Genomic DNA, 15,299 nt, shown 5'->3' with positions numbered 1-15,299 from the left:
GCATGAGTAGAATTTACTATCGATAATATTTGCTTCTATCCAATTTTTATTCATTAAACACAAGGCAGGTAAGTGAGCTACAAATATGATACAAGCTTCATTAGCTGTTTTAAACTGAAATTTGTTTATTCCCTTGGGCAGCTGCTACTGATCAGGCATCATTTAGCACATTTTTTTATTTGGGCCTTTTAGAGCAGTGGTGGACCTTGTTTGCTTGTGCTATTACTGGTGCCTTTGTATAAGAAAATCTATAATGCACATTCAAACCTGTTTGATGGCAAGTAAGAGGAAAGGTGTTACCTGAAAGGGATATCAAACTCAAAAAAGTTTTATATTGTGATTCCGAGCATAACATTTTAAAAAAAGTTTCCAGTTTCCTTCTATTATCAAATTTGCTTTGTTCCAATGGTATTCTTTGTTGAAGAGATGCATAGGTATGTGTCTGCAGCACTACATTGCCAGGAAATATTGCTGACATCTAGTACTCTTTACAAATGGAAAACATTCTTTTAAAACTGCTGCCATATACTTCTCCAGACGTGCATGCGCCTTGGGTTATGTCCCTGCTTTTCAACAAACAATACCATAAGAACAAAGAAAATTTGATAAAGTAAGTAAATTTTAATAGCTGTTTAACATTGCATGCCCTGTCTGAATCATGAAAAACATTTTGGGTTTCATATCCCTTGGGGGGGAAAAAAAAAAGATAACTCAGGCCCTACTCTAACTTACCTGTGAATGAGAGGTGGGATATGACTTATGTGGATATAAAGCAGGCTGCAGTGCACTGTCATTTATTTATTTATTTTAAACAGAAGGAATGGCATTTTAACTGTAATCCATCAATGGGAAATTGTGTGTATAAGAAGCAATTCATTAAAGTGTCTTGGTGTATATAGTCTGCATACTTTTAAACACTCCCAACAAACCAGATTTTAAGGATTGTATTAGAACAGACACCCATATTTTGCTTTACTTCCAATTTACTGCTCTGAAAGCTTTTAAAACAGTAACAAACACTTTAAGACATCAATAAGTGAATACAAACAATAAAGGAATGGGTACGGTATCTCTTAGAAAATCTGTGTCGCTGTTTATTTGTTAGATGAGTATAGCAAGTGTTATAGAGTGTTGTCTGTGAGCAGTCAGTTAATGGACTAACACGTTTCGCGCATGCTCACATGCTTTTAATCAGTGAGAAAAACAAGAACAAGAAAAAGACCAGTGAACATATACATTGAGATGGAGCAGCAGAGATCAGCCAATGGGATTGGTAATGGTGTCCATAAATGGTCTAGAGAGCACCAACACCTCCTCTTTCTTTTTGCTGCTCTGGAAAGTTAAAGGGACATAAAACAAGTTGGGATAGAGACAAAATATAATATGTACTTTAATTACTTTACCTGCAAATGTATACTGCAGTACCTCACCATTAACCCTTTCTTTTTATTTTCTGAATTGTAAAGCTCTAACTCCCCCCACACATGTCCTTCCATGGCTGTATCTATATCTATTGTTGTTTTGGCATATTGCAAAAGTGCACAGGGATTAGCTGCTGGAGCATGCCTAGAAGCTGTGAACTCAGTCGAATTATAATGCCTGAGTCTAAACACTGATAAGAGGGGGTGGAGTTTGCTGCTCCAGACAGCTTAGCTATGTAATTCATTTTGCTTAGTTTTGAAAATTATTTTAAAATACTTGCCAGCATTTTTGTAACAATTTTTTATGCAAACTATTTTTAATTAGTTATCCCTTTTAGGATATGCACAGATCTCAACCTTTTTTATGTCCCTTTAAGTAGTTCCTGGAAAGTTACACATTTCTCTATATCTACTTGATTCAATTTCATGTGTAATTCTCTTTTTTTTTTTATAGTCGCTCGTTTTTCCTTTTTTCAGTTTATTATAATTGTTTAGTTTTATCAATCTTATTTTAGTTTATTTAATTCTCCCTCTGTTTTATTTACTCTCTCTCTCTTAGTCCTACCTGTCCTCCTTCTGTTTTCCTTTTTCCTGTGGGAATTAATGTTTCCCTTTCTCCCTCACAACTCTAGTCTCTTTTTATCTCCCTCTTTCCTCCCTTCTGTCAGCTGCTCCGGCACGCGCTGTTTGCCACCGCCATCTTCTCCCGCCCATTGTCTTTCCTGCCCTCCATGTTTTCCCGCCTTTGTCTTACAGGACCAGACGCCACCTCCATCCTTAAATGCTTTGGATTGTTTCCTTATGATACATATTTCTTTGTAAATTTCTCTTTTTCACTTCCACTCCTTGCTATTATTTAATCCAACCACTAAGTATCACTATTTCTCTCTACAGGTCCTGTCAGTGTATTAAAGGGACATAATACTCATATGCTAAATCACTTGAAACTGATGCAGTATAACTGTAAAAAGCTGACAGGAAAATATCACCTGAGCATCTCTATGTAAAAAGGACAATATTTTACCTCACAATCTTCTCAGCTCAGCAGAGTGAGTTCTGTGTAAAAAGTTATACTCAGCTGCTCCCAGCTGCAGGTAAAAAAATGAAGAAATGAACAGCAGCCAATCGGCATCAGCAGTGCTGAGGTCATGAACTCTTACTGTGATCTCATGAGATTTGACTTAACTCTCATGAGATTTCATAGTAAGCTTCCTTTACCTGATTGGTGAAATAATATGAGAGTTCACGATGCTCATCCTTTCAGTTGTCCCGGGACAGACATACTAATATGCTGCTTAGAAATCCTTAACAATGGGAGGTGGCTACTGAGGAACTTTTGAGGTAAAATGTCTTTCTTTTTTACATAGAGATGTTCAGGTGATATTTTCTAATCAGCTTTTTACAGCTATGCTGCATCACTTTCAAGTGTTTAAACATTTGGGTATTATGGCCCTTTAAGTGAATATTTTACACAACCTTTTTTTATTTATTTTTTCTAGGCATAATTATTATTTAAAAAAAACAAATTATTGAAATAAAGCACAAACGTTAATTAACTTCCCTTTTAGTTAGGACGCTGCCACCCCTTTTCACTCTTCCATGTGTTTCAAACTTCTGTATCTAATTGGTGGCGCTGTTCCTTATTAGGGATAACGTTGAGAACTCCTGCTTCAGTACACGTTCAATCGATTGTTCACACCTTCACATCAGAAATAGAGCGTGTACAATAGTATAGTACAGTCAACCACAGCACTTATATTAAATGGAATGTACTCACAGGATGTCGATGGGAAAATAATCTTTATTGCAATAAGAATAGTTATCACATTTATTTGTGGTATTCACATATGGTCTGTACTACCAGAGAAGAAAAAATAAAATTGTCAATATAAATGAATACAAATTAAATGACTGATATATACTTTGAGATTATTCTATTTGTATACAATTTCTATTTGCTCATGGATATCATGTAAAAACACAAAGGAACATAAAACATATCACAACTCATGTTTACAATACGTGTTTCACAGGTACCTCACATCTCATCAAACTAAGTACCTACACCAAAGTAATTATGTATTTAACAGAAAAAGAACAAAAAGGGAGAGTGACAAGCAAGGGGAGGCAACCCTGTCCCTCAAAACAAGCTCTAGAAAAGGGACAGGTTTCTCACTCTCCCTTCCCTGTACTCTTCCCCTTGAGGGCTGGCCTAGCTGAGAGGCCCGGGAAGGGGGAAAAAAAGAACTATAAATGTAAAATATCACTTATTTATCACACCCCTAGTTCCCCCATGAACTTGGAATCTTCCTTGTAAGGACTGTCATACATAGGAACTCAGACTTCCTGAAGGGTGCTATAATTTGTCTTTGGACTCTATCTGGGAAGGAAAATATAACTTTTTGCCATTTCCTGAAGAAAATCCTAACTCCTTTCTCATGATATTTATCTACCTCAAATTATTCTATATTTAACTGAAGGAGCATATTCTTGCTGAATTCCTTAAAGGGACATTTAACACCAGATAAAAATCCCTAAAACCTACTTTTTCTTATTAATAAAAATAAAATAATCACTGCTGACTATTTTATATGCTCCTCTTACCCCAAACTGTTGAAGGATATTGTTTTAAAGTACAGCACTGATCCACTGCTGGATTCTCCTATGTAAGCTGCCATATTGTAACGCACGCTACAGGCAGGGGCACAGAAGTCACATGCTCATGATGCAGTCAAGGACACACACGGCTATATTACATACAGTGTACTTAGAGGATCACATCTGTGTGAGCTGCTGTGACTGAAGAAACATTTGTTAGAGTATAAAGGTATTAGATTTAGCAGTGTATGTATAATACACATAATATGCATCTTAACCTTAATAAAATGATGATTATGTACTGTTTATTTGTGTTTCTAACTTCCCCCAACAGTTAAAACTTCAAACTGCCCACAAGTTTTAGGTTTTAAGAAAAGCCGTTTTCTGCAGGCATCCAGGCACTATCATCAGTGTAATTTATGTGTTGTAACCTCCTTGGGGGAAGAGGGAGAAGGAGGCTGTGACGCTGCATATACTCTCAGTGCAGAGGATTTCTGCTTTTCAAGAGTTCTACTCTGTTTATATAAATCACTAAGGGCTGACAGTTGTACAAGCTTGGAGATCGTTTAGCAATGATTGTCTCTTTCAATGCAGACGATCATTGCTCAACGATCCCTAAGCTTGTACAACTGTCAGCCCTTAGTGGAGAACTCTTGAAAAGCAGAAATCTTCTGCACCGAGAGTATATGCAGCCTCCCTCTTCCCCCACGGAGATTACAACAAATAAATTACACTGATGATAGTGCCTGGATGTCTGCAGAAAACGGCTTTTCTTAAAACCTAAAACTTGTGGGCAGTTTGAAGTTTTAACTGTGGGCGGGGGGGGGGGCGAAGTTAGAAACACAAATAAACAGTACATAATGATCATTTTATTAAGGTTAAGATGCATATTATGTGTATTATACATACACTGCTAAATCTAATACCTTTATACTCTAAAAAATGTTTCTTCAGTCACATCATGAGCATGTGACTTCTGTGCCCCTGCCTGTAGCGTACGTTACAATATGGCAGCTTACATAGGAGAATCCAGCAGTGGATCAGTGCTGTACTTTAAAACAATATCCTTCAACAGTTTGGGGTAAGAGGAGCATATAAAATAGTCAGCAGTGATTATTTTATTTTTATTAATAAGAAAAAGTAGGTTTTAGCGATTTATTAGAAGACAGGTGTTTAGTTTACCTTTAATACTTAGACTTCAATGTTTTCAGAATCATTTTTCTACCTAATGGAATTGCTGTATTAATCAAATCATTTTTTTCGGAATCGTATGTTTTTCTATAAAGTAAGAATATCTGATTCTTATTTAAGGAAATCTTTGTCTCCAAAAACCTTTTCAGCCAGTAATTAATGCGGTTCTAGAATTTCTGTTTTTTGGGACACTCCCAAAAACAATGTATTATATTAGCATTTCTCAGGCTGCATCTGCATTTTAGCGGTTCTATCGCCTTTCTCAAGAGCCAGTAAACAATTTTCAAAAGTCTTAATTTTTAATGGCATAATTGCTCCTCCTACTCATTCCCCGGACTTCTAAAAATAGGTATCGGGAAATGGATTACAGCAGGGACATTCTCATCAACAAAAGAAGTCAATTTTAAATTTAATCAAAACTTTTAAAAATAATGAATGTAAGATCAAATTAATCAAAACATATTTGTTAAAAAATATATTTCATTCTTGACTTAAAATCTGTTGCTGCTGTTGATAATTTATAATCTAAAAATATAAATAAAAAAACAATATAGTGTGGAAAATTATTTTTGACAATCAACCAACATGTGACATTTAAATTATCCAATCATATAAAAGTACTAATTTGTGCAGGTACTTTTTTCTTTTTTATATAATTTTTATTGAGGTGAAACAAAACACAGTCAATATAACATTCCTCCAGCTTATCATGTAACAAGATGTGTAAATATTACAAAATAACATAACTATTGTCAGATAGAGCATCCTATAATCAATATCATAGAGTAAGGTAAAATCCTTAACAGTAGGATGCTCTCAAAATGTATATGCTCGTATGGAAGGATAAACCAGTTGTGTCACCTCATTTTTTAGTTTTTTTTTAACTTATAAATACTGTCATATATCCCCTTTTTATTATAATTAGGCAACTTAACAAAGTTTTATCCCCAATTGATATGCTAGGGTCTAATATGGACCCATAACTATTACTTTAACAGAGGGGGATGTTAGGTAAACAAGTAAAATGGGATTTCCAAGGATGCAATTTCATGTGCTTCAAATAAGCGAGGTGTAGCGGGGGGGAAGAGTTGACAAGCGTGTACTATTGGACTATAGGATAGCTGAAAAATTTAGCTTCTAGTAATGGGTGGAGAATAGAGTTAATTATATAAAATTGACACTCATAGGGTTAGGGTAGCAGAATAACATAATGAGCTAAGTAACATATGGCAGCTAATGAACCTATATAGCGTAAGATGTTTGAAATTTGTACACTAATAGGGCCCAGCAAAATGTTTATTATAAGAGCGTTAGGTGGATACTGTCAGTAACACAGGGATATGGTGTTTCCTTGCCTAAGACAGTGATTTTCAACCTTTTTTTGCCGTGGCACACTTTTTTACATTTAAAAATCCTGCGGCACACCACCATCCAAAAAGTTTACAAAATCACACGTAACCTAATACAGTATATATGTATATATCTATATATATATATATATCTCGCAAAAAGGAAGGCACTCGCCGGGTTTAATAAGGATAAAGTTTTATTCCTTATGAAGTAACGTTTCGGAGTTTTACCTCCGTTTTCAAACTGACAACAAGAATCAATGCTATACACAGCCTTAAAGTGAAGGTAAAGTTGCATCTATTATATTGTTTACCCTGCAAGTACTCAAAAATTTAATGGGACTTTAATTCATGATTTTTTTCAAATTGCTATATTTATTTTGTTTTTAACATTTATTAATGCTTTTCTGAACAATGTTAAAACAACCCGTTTTTTAGGGTTTTTCTCTCAGCCCGGTCACGTTTTTTTATAACCCAATTGAAACACTGGCCGTTAGGCGGCCGTCATATTACGTCACCGCATTGTTGGACTCTATGCGCATGCGTTGCCTTCACTTACTCTATGAGCAAATCGCGTTCCAGTATATCGCATGCGCAATACGGATTCCCCTTGCAAATCGAATGGACGACGCAGTGTGCGCATGTGCAAATTGTCGAGAACGCGCTTTTGAACTACGTGTAGAGCGGGTGGGGCCGCTCTATACGTCAGAGTCTCAGCAAGCAGGAAATTGATGGAGGGAGGAGTAAAGAAGGGAAGAGCACGTAAAAACAAATGCTTTTTTTCCCTATTTTATATATATAAACGTAATTAAAAAAATTGGCGATCAGACTGTATAATATATAAATAATATAATAATATGCAAAACACCGGAAAACTTTACCTTCACTTTAAATACCCCTTCACCTTAATCACCTAGTGCAGGTGTTGCACAACACTTAGCACGCATCATCAGACAGTGCCCGTATCTTAGCAACCAACCTTAAGTGAACACCTTTCACTACAACTAATAATGAACGTGTAAAACTAACACAATTGAATTGCTGCAATATTACACCTATTAGCGCTAATAAGGTAACTAAATACAATAATATATGTCTCGAGCACAGCAATTTCTACAGTACTTTGTATACTAAACTGCATTACTAACTCAGGACTAATATGTACAGGATATTCTCGCTCTCTTGCTCTCTCTCTTGCTCTCTCTCTTTCTCTCTCTTTTTCTCTCTCTTTCTCTCTCTCTTTCTCTCTCTCTTTCTCTCTCTTTCTCTCTCTATTTCTCTCTCTCTTTCTCTCTTTCTTTTTTCTCTCTTTCTTTTTTCTCTCTTTCTTTTTTCTCTCTTTCTTTTTTCTCTCTTTCTTTTTTCTCTCTTTCTTTTTTCTCTCTTTCTTTTTTCTCTTTCTTTTTTCTCTCTTTCTTTTTTCTCTCTCTCTTTTTTTTCTCTCTTTTTTCTCTCTCTTTTTTTTCTCTCTTTTTTTTCTCTCTTTTTTTTCTCTTTTTTTTCTCTCTCTCTTTTCTCTTTCTTTTTTCTCTTTCTTTTTTCTCTTTCTTTTTTCTCTTTCTTTTTTCTCTCTCTTTTTTCTCTCTCTTTTTTCTCTCTCTTTTTTCTCTCTCTTTTTTCTCTCTCTTTTTTCTCTCTCTTTTTTCTCTCTCTTTTTTCTCTCTCTTTTTTCTCTCTTTTTTCTCTCTTTTTTTCTCTCTCTCTTTTTTTTTTCTCTTTTTTTTTTGTCTCTTTTTTTTCTCTCTTTTTTTCTCTCTTTTTTTTCTCTCTCTTTTTTTTTTCTCTCTTTTTTTTTTCTCTCTTTTTTTTTCTCTCTTTTTTTTTTCTCTCTTTTTTTTTTCTCTCTTTTTTTTTTCTCTCTTTTTTTTTTCTCTCTTTTTTTTTTCTCTCTTTTTTTTTTCTCTCTTTTTTTTTTCTCTCTTTTATGGATAGTCCAGCATGCTCTCCCAGGACACACTTGCCTGCACCATGGAGTGTAGAAGACCTCTTGCTCATCCGGGAATGTATACTTTGCAGCTAATGATTATTTTTTATTTAAATTTCTTAAGCGTATCAGTGAATGTTTTAACCAATCCCATAAATTTCAAATACATTTAATACGATAAAAGTCGTAGTCTCAAAATTATTATAAAAATATATTTATAAAATATTATAAAAATATTTACTAACTTAGGACTAGATTACAAGTGGTGCACTATTGTTATTGCTAGGTCTAGGTTAATGCACAAGTGGTAAGTGTTAGGTTTTTTCTTTTGAAGTTGTGCTCTCCATTGAAGTCTATAGGGAGAAGAAGTTAGCGTGGTTGCGATATCCGAAGTAGTCGGCTTTCACTCACGCAGAAACAATTTACTTTTAACTTGTAATATGCACGTTTACTTCTGGCGGTGTTTGTGCATGAGCGAAATTGCTAAATTGCCACTTGTAATCTGGCCCTTAGTTTGTATTATGACACTTTCATAGGTAAGTACAAAAAAAGTACAAAGTAACTTTTGTAACTTCCTTGCTTGTATAGTCGTGTCTCTTCTCTGATGTGATTTGGAGTTCCATGTGGCTTATTTTAAGCAAAGTCTCAAAACATTCATATAGAGTCCCAATTTTACAAACTTGTAGATAAATAAAATGAAAAAGAAGATATATGAAAATGCGCTCATAATATAATCATTTTGTGTCTTTAATAATATTATAAATATGCTACCAACAAAATGGGATTGTGAGTGATGCTATTGTAATTGTAAACATACATATCACATATACAGAATATTTAAGTGCTATAGATTATTTTTAATAAGGCTAAAAAATACCAATGAATAATTAGTGAGTTCAAATAAAGGCTGATATCCTTATATCTTTATTTAATCCCCATTTACCATAAATTTTAAACTTAAAAATCCACCACGTTTCTGTTTTCAGAAGATAAGTTTCTAAACAACTACCTCTCCAAGGAACCTGTACCTTCTCTTTTCCTACCCAATTTAAACTTTTTTTTTTTAGAATATAAATTGCGTTGGTTACAATGTATAGGCACTCCATGATCACATTTGTTCTTTTATATTTAGAATAACAGTGGTGTACACCTAGCGCCTGCTAAAAGACCTTGAGAAGTATAAAGTATGTGGAAAAGTATACCAATGCGCCAACCCTGACGGAGGCTGGGTCTGAATATGAAGATATTAGCAATGAATGTCAATAGGTTACATTGATCATAGAATTTATTTACCCAATATACATACAATTTAAAAACATGGATCCATGTGTGGTACAAGTTAACAAATAAACAATTTGTAGTTACACAAATATGGTTAATACAGCGATTTAAACAAGTGGAACTAAGTCCCAGATAGCAGTGAAAAACAAATTAAATAAATGCAGGTAACGATTAAAACAAATGGAACTCCTAGTTCCAAGGTAGTGGTAGATTAAATACCTCTAGAAAAACTTTAGGAAAACCCAATGATAAAAGACTGCTTGACTGGCATGCTTGTGAATACAGCTAATTATATATAGCAATAAATCTGATTGATCGCAATGTATCCTTTTACTGTGCTTTTAACAAAAATGAGATGGTGCTTGGTCAGATGAAATTAACGTGGTATAGGATAATGGTGATGAAGTTGCAAAATAAAGTTATGAAATCAATGTGTAATGTGAGTGCTAAGCAAACAAAACAAACCCCCCCCCAAAAAAAAAAACAAAAATATAAAAATATGAGCAAGAACAAAAAATGTATGTGTCAATCAGCAAATTGATTATTACGTGTGTCCAAGATAAGTGTGTGAACTATGCAAAATACCTGAGGAGATGAGATGAGTTAAATCAATAACTATGGATAGTATGTCCCTTTAAGAAAAGTAGTGGCAGATGTGTTGAAATTTTTTCCAAATGTATATAAAAAAATGTTATAAAAAAGTTATTAAACGAAGATAATTCCAACTTCAGTTTAGTGTTCCAGTGTCAGCACCCAAATACTGCGTCTGAGTGATATGCTATCTTCTCAACGAATAAATATAACAAAATCCCTGGACAATACTTCTATAAAAGAAAGATAATACAATGGTGTAAATCATTTTAAAATGAATATAAGAATGAAAATATGCTTACCAGTCAACGCGTTTCTGTCTCACAGTGACCTTTATCAGGACTGTTTTTTTTGGTATATGTGGTGGACTTTTATATCGGACTAGTTGCCGGTGCTAATTGTAGTACCGGAAGTAATTACCTAGCAGTTCCGGTTCTCAGTAATTAAAAACATATTAAACATATTAAAAACATTGTTAAAAAGTTTTATAAGTTTCTTTGTCTCATATAAGACTCTTTGTATATCCTAAGGGTTCTTTCTTAACGATTAGAAGGATGAGAATGTAGAAATATGTATAAACAGACCCAGCCTTTTATGTCATAGATCCGTAAGCGGTTGTGATTTTGTTATTTGTAAGAATTGTTCCTTATGTCTGAAATACCAGATCGGTAATCATTATTAAACCAAATAGGCTTTAAATTAGTCTGATTTTTCTCTCAGATCTATTAGTTATGACATTGTCACGGGTTTGGTAGGTGGTATATTTCCTATTGGATCAGGCGAAGGGTGTGTGCTAAAGCGTCAGTTCGATTGGACAGTTCTGTTTGTTTATCGTAGAAAATGACAGCATATTGGAAGTGTCTGGATCAGGGGAAGGGTGTGAGCTAAAGCGTCAGTTCAATTGGATAGTTCTGTTTGTTTATCTGTCATAGAAAATGACAGCATGTTAGAAATGTCTAACTTTCGATTATAAAGCTAAGTAGAGCATAGTCCTATGATACTGATTTGCCTATTTGTCTCTTACTTTCCTGGCTACAGTAGCTTATTCCAAACAGGAGTTGTATTTCTTGTTGAATATGTAAGGATATATCTTTCTATTATAATCAGGATATGATCGTATATCCTGTATGACAAATCTATAGCCTGTATGGCATATCTAATGAGAGTACATCATCTGTCTTCATATATGGTGTCTCTCTATGATGTTCAATATGCTCTTTAGCTAGTGCATAGTATTTGAAATAGGTATAGAGGAATCAATATGGTCTTGGGGATGATAACAGCACTTAAAGAGACAATCTACACCAGAATTTTTATTGTTTAAAAGATAGATAATCCCTTTATTACCCATTCCCCAGTTTTGCATAACCAACACAGTTATATTAATATACTTTTAACCTCTGTTATTATCTTGTATCTAAGCCTCTGCAAACTGACCCTTTATTTCAGTTCTTTTGACAGACTTGCAGTTTAGCCAATCAGTGCCTGCTCCCAGATAACTTCATGTGCACGAGCACAGTGTTATCTATATGAAATACATGAACTAACACCCTCTAGTGATGAAAAACTGTTAAAATGCATTCTGAAAAGAGGTGGCCTTCAAGGTCTAAGAAATTAGCATATGAATCTCCTAGGTTAAGCTTTCAACTAAGAATACCAAGAGAACAAAATAAAATTGGTGATGAAAGTAAATTGGAAAATTGTTTAAAATTACATGCTCTATCTGAATCATGAAAGTTTATTTTTGCCTAGACTGTCCCTTTTACTAGTTAGTTTAAACAGCACTTATTAATCCGCAAATTTACAACGTATAAGGAGAAAGGATTCTGTGTATATATATATATATATATATATATATATATATATATATATTTTGGGACAGTCTGAGCTATAGTTGGAAACTCAATAATGTACAATAAAAACTATGTAATAAAGGTTTGCAATAAAGACCGAGGGTACTTCTTTTAACCTATATGAGAACAAGAGGTATCGTATTCTTGAGATAGAAAAGGGCTAGCCCAATTCCTAAACTACATGAGGTGGATGAATGAGGAGGATTATCATATATTATAAAGGTCTACCAGAAGGCTTAAATGGTGACAAAAACTATTTTTTGTCTACCCAAATGGTTGCAAATGGATAGATTAAATATCTATTTCACTTGAATCTAAGGGACAAGATTCTCAGGAATTTCTATATATCTTGGAGGCAAAAAGAGGTTGCAGACATAACACACTACTATAAATATAAGGTCTAGTAGACAGGCTTTAATAGACTAATTAAACATCTAATTAGACATCAATAGACTAATCTTAATGTGTATATCTACCCAACTGGTAGCATAAATGAATTCATTAGTTTAGTTGAGTGGCTTTCTCGCTAGAATCTGTTAGACCGATGTCTCAAGGGCTGAATTATATCTTGGAGGCAAATGGAAGGTGATAATGCTGGACTATTACAATAAGAGTGAAAAAAATCAGAGTTAAGTTCAAATTCATTGAATATCTACTTAAATATACGTCTATTAAGAGGGGGACTCTATGAAGCTCATATGTAACAAGAGGATTAGTTTTCAAAGATAAAGGATGGTTGGAGATGATGCTTCTTAAATGTTCAATGAATATATTTCAAAGGCATGGAGAAGAGCTATATATGCCAAAAGTTATGTAGGAACACACTTTAGACTAGGAATTAGTAAAATTACACAAGGGTCTTTAAAAGGTGGAATAAATCTTCTTTATTGTTTAGTTCTCTAGGATATAGACAGTCCAAGTGGAAAATCCATTTGGATTCTGCTGTTAATAGCTTCTTTTCATGGTTACCTCCTCTCCAGTTTTTGGTGACTTTCTGAATCCCCATATATTTAAGTGTTTTCGTATTCCTTTGGTGTTTGGTGGAAAAGTGTCTATATAGGTGAGTGTCAGTTTCTCAATAGGATGTGCTGCCGTATCCTATCTTTCAATGTCCTGGACGTCTATCCCACATATTGGAGGCCACAGGGACATTGAAGTACATAGACCACCCCCTTATCTTGGCAACGGATTAGCTCTCCAATTTTATATTTCTCTTTTTGTTGTTATTGGAGTGAAATTCGTCAGTCTTCACTCCACATTTGCATGCTTTATATGTGACAGGGGAAGAAGCCTTTGACCTTTTTCCCGAACACATCTTGTATCCCTAGAGGCTTTATCTTCTGTATGCTCAGTGCCAATTTATTCTTCAGATTATTCGTTTTTCTATACACAGATTTCGGTCTCTGGGGTAATAGCTCTCCCAATATTTTGTCATCTTTTAATAGCGACCAATGTTTTCGGAAAATATTTTCAATAATCTGATTATTTTCACTATATTCTGTTATCAAAGGGATGTTAAGAGTATTGTCACTTTCATTTCTCTTGTTCTTTTCTTAAAGGGACAGTCAACACTTACTTTAACATGTTTTTATATTGAAAATAACAAAACGGAGGTCCGCCTACACTATACCCCTCCTGCCTTGCCGCCTTGCTTCTGTCCTAATCAGCGGCGCTAACTACTCTAATACCCGGTAAATATGGATGCCGGACTCCCCCCACCATTACGTAGCTGCCTTCTTCTTCAACTGATAAGCAAATCAGAATCCAGTCCTCGGACTGAAATTGCACGCGCTTGCAATTTCTGTCCGATGCCTGGATTCTGATTTGCTTATAAGTTGAAGAAGAAGGCAGCTACGTAATGGTGGGGGGAGTCCGGCATCCATATTTACTGGGTATTAGAGTAGTTAGCGCCGCTGATTAGGACAGAAGCAAGGCGACAAGGCAGGAGGGGTATAGTGTAGGCGGACCTCCGTTTTGTTATTTTCAATATAAAAACATGTTAAAGTAAGTGTTGACTGTCCCTTTAATAATTGGTAAGTTCTTTCCTTTCTATTTTACTTCTTCAATTCTTTGGTCCAGCATCTTTTCTTCATAACCTCTCTCTAGAAATTTCGATTTAATTAATTGTGCTTGTTCTTCCCATTTAGACCGATTGGAATAATTTTTCCTCATTCATAAAAGCTGTCCTTTCGGGATGTTATTCTTCCATTTAGTGTGGTGGCAGCTTGTTTTGTGGACATAGTTGTTGCTGTCCACCTTCTTAAAATGAGTTGATGTCTCTAGTTTACCTCCTTTTACTTCTATATTTAGATCCAAGAATGTGAGTGCTGTGTGACTCCATTCATATGTGAACATCAGATTGGCCGTGTTCTTATTCATAATCTCAAAGGTGTATTCTAAATCTGCCTGTGACCCTTTCCAGACAATGATTATGTCATCTATGTATCGGCGGTAGAGGACCAGGTCCGCGCTAGCTGGGCAAGAGTCCCAAAAAATTTCTTCCCACTTGCCCATGTATAAGTTAGCGTAACTTGCCGCGAACCTGGTCCCCATCGCCGTCCCGCAGATTTGTCGATACAATTTGCCATCGTTACAGAAGTAGTTGTGAGTTAGTATATACTAAATACTGTCCAAAATAAAATCACCTTGTTTGAATGGAATTTCTGGGTCTTTCTTTAGATAGAATTTTATTGCTTCTAATCCCTGTTTGTGCGGGATGCTTGTATACAATGTCACGTCACATGTCGCTAATATGTAACCATCCTCCCATGGTAAAACTTCCAGAAGATTTAGTATCTGGGTAGAATCTCTCAGAAAAGAGGGAAGTTGTCTCACATATTTCTGCAGATGTTTATCCACTTATTCAGATAAATTACTACTCAGTGACCCTATCCCAGAGATTATTGGTCTTCCTGGTGGATTTTTGGGAGATGGTATAGTACTGGAGTTATTGGATGATGTACGTTTATATAGTTGTATTCTTTATCGTTCAATATGCCTTCATCTTTGGCCTTCTTGAGTAGATTTATCAGTTCTACTTTGTATGTGCCCACCGGATTGTTTGTTAATCTGTAATAGGTATTCTTGTCAC

Source organism: Bombina bombina, chromosome 2 (genome assembly GCF_027579735.1).
Source record: "Bombina bombina isolate aBomBom1 chromosome 2, aBomBom1.pri, whole genome shotgun sequence".
NCBI lineage: Eukaryota > Metazoa > Chordata > Amphibia > Anura > Bombinatoridae > Bombina > Bombina bombina.
The sequence above is the reverse complement of the archived record's forward strand: the minus strand, read 5'-3'. Positions refer to the sequence as shown.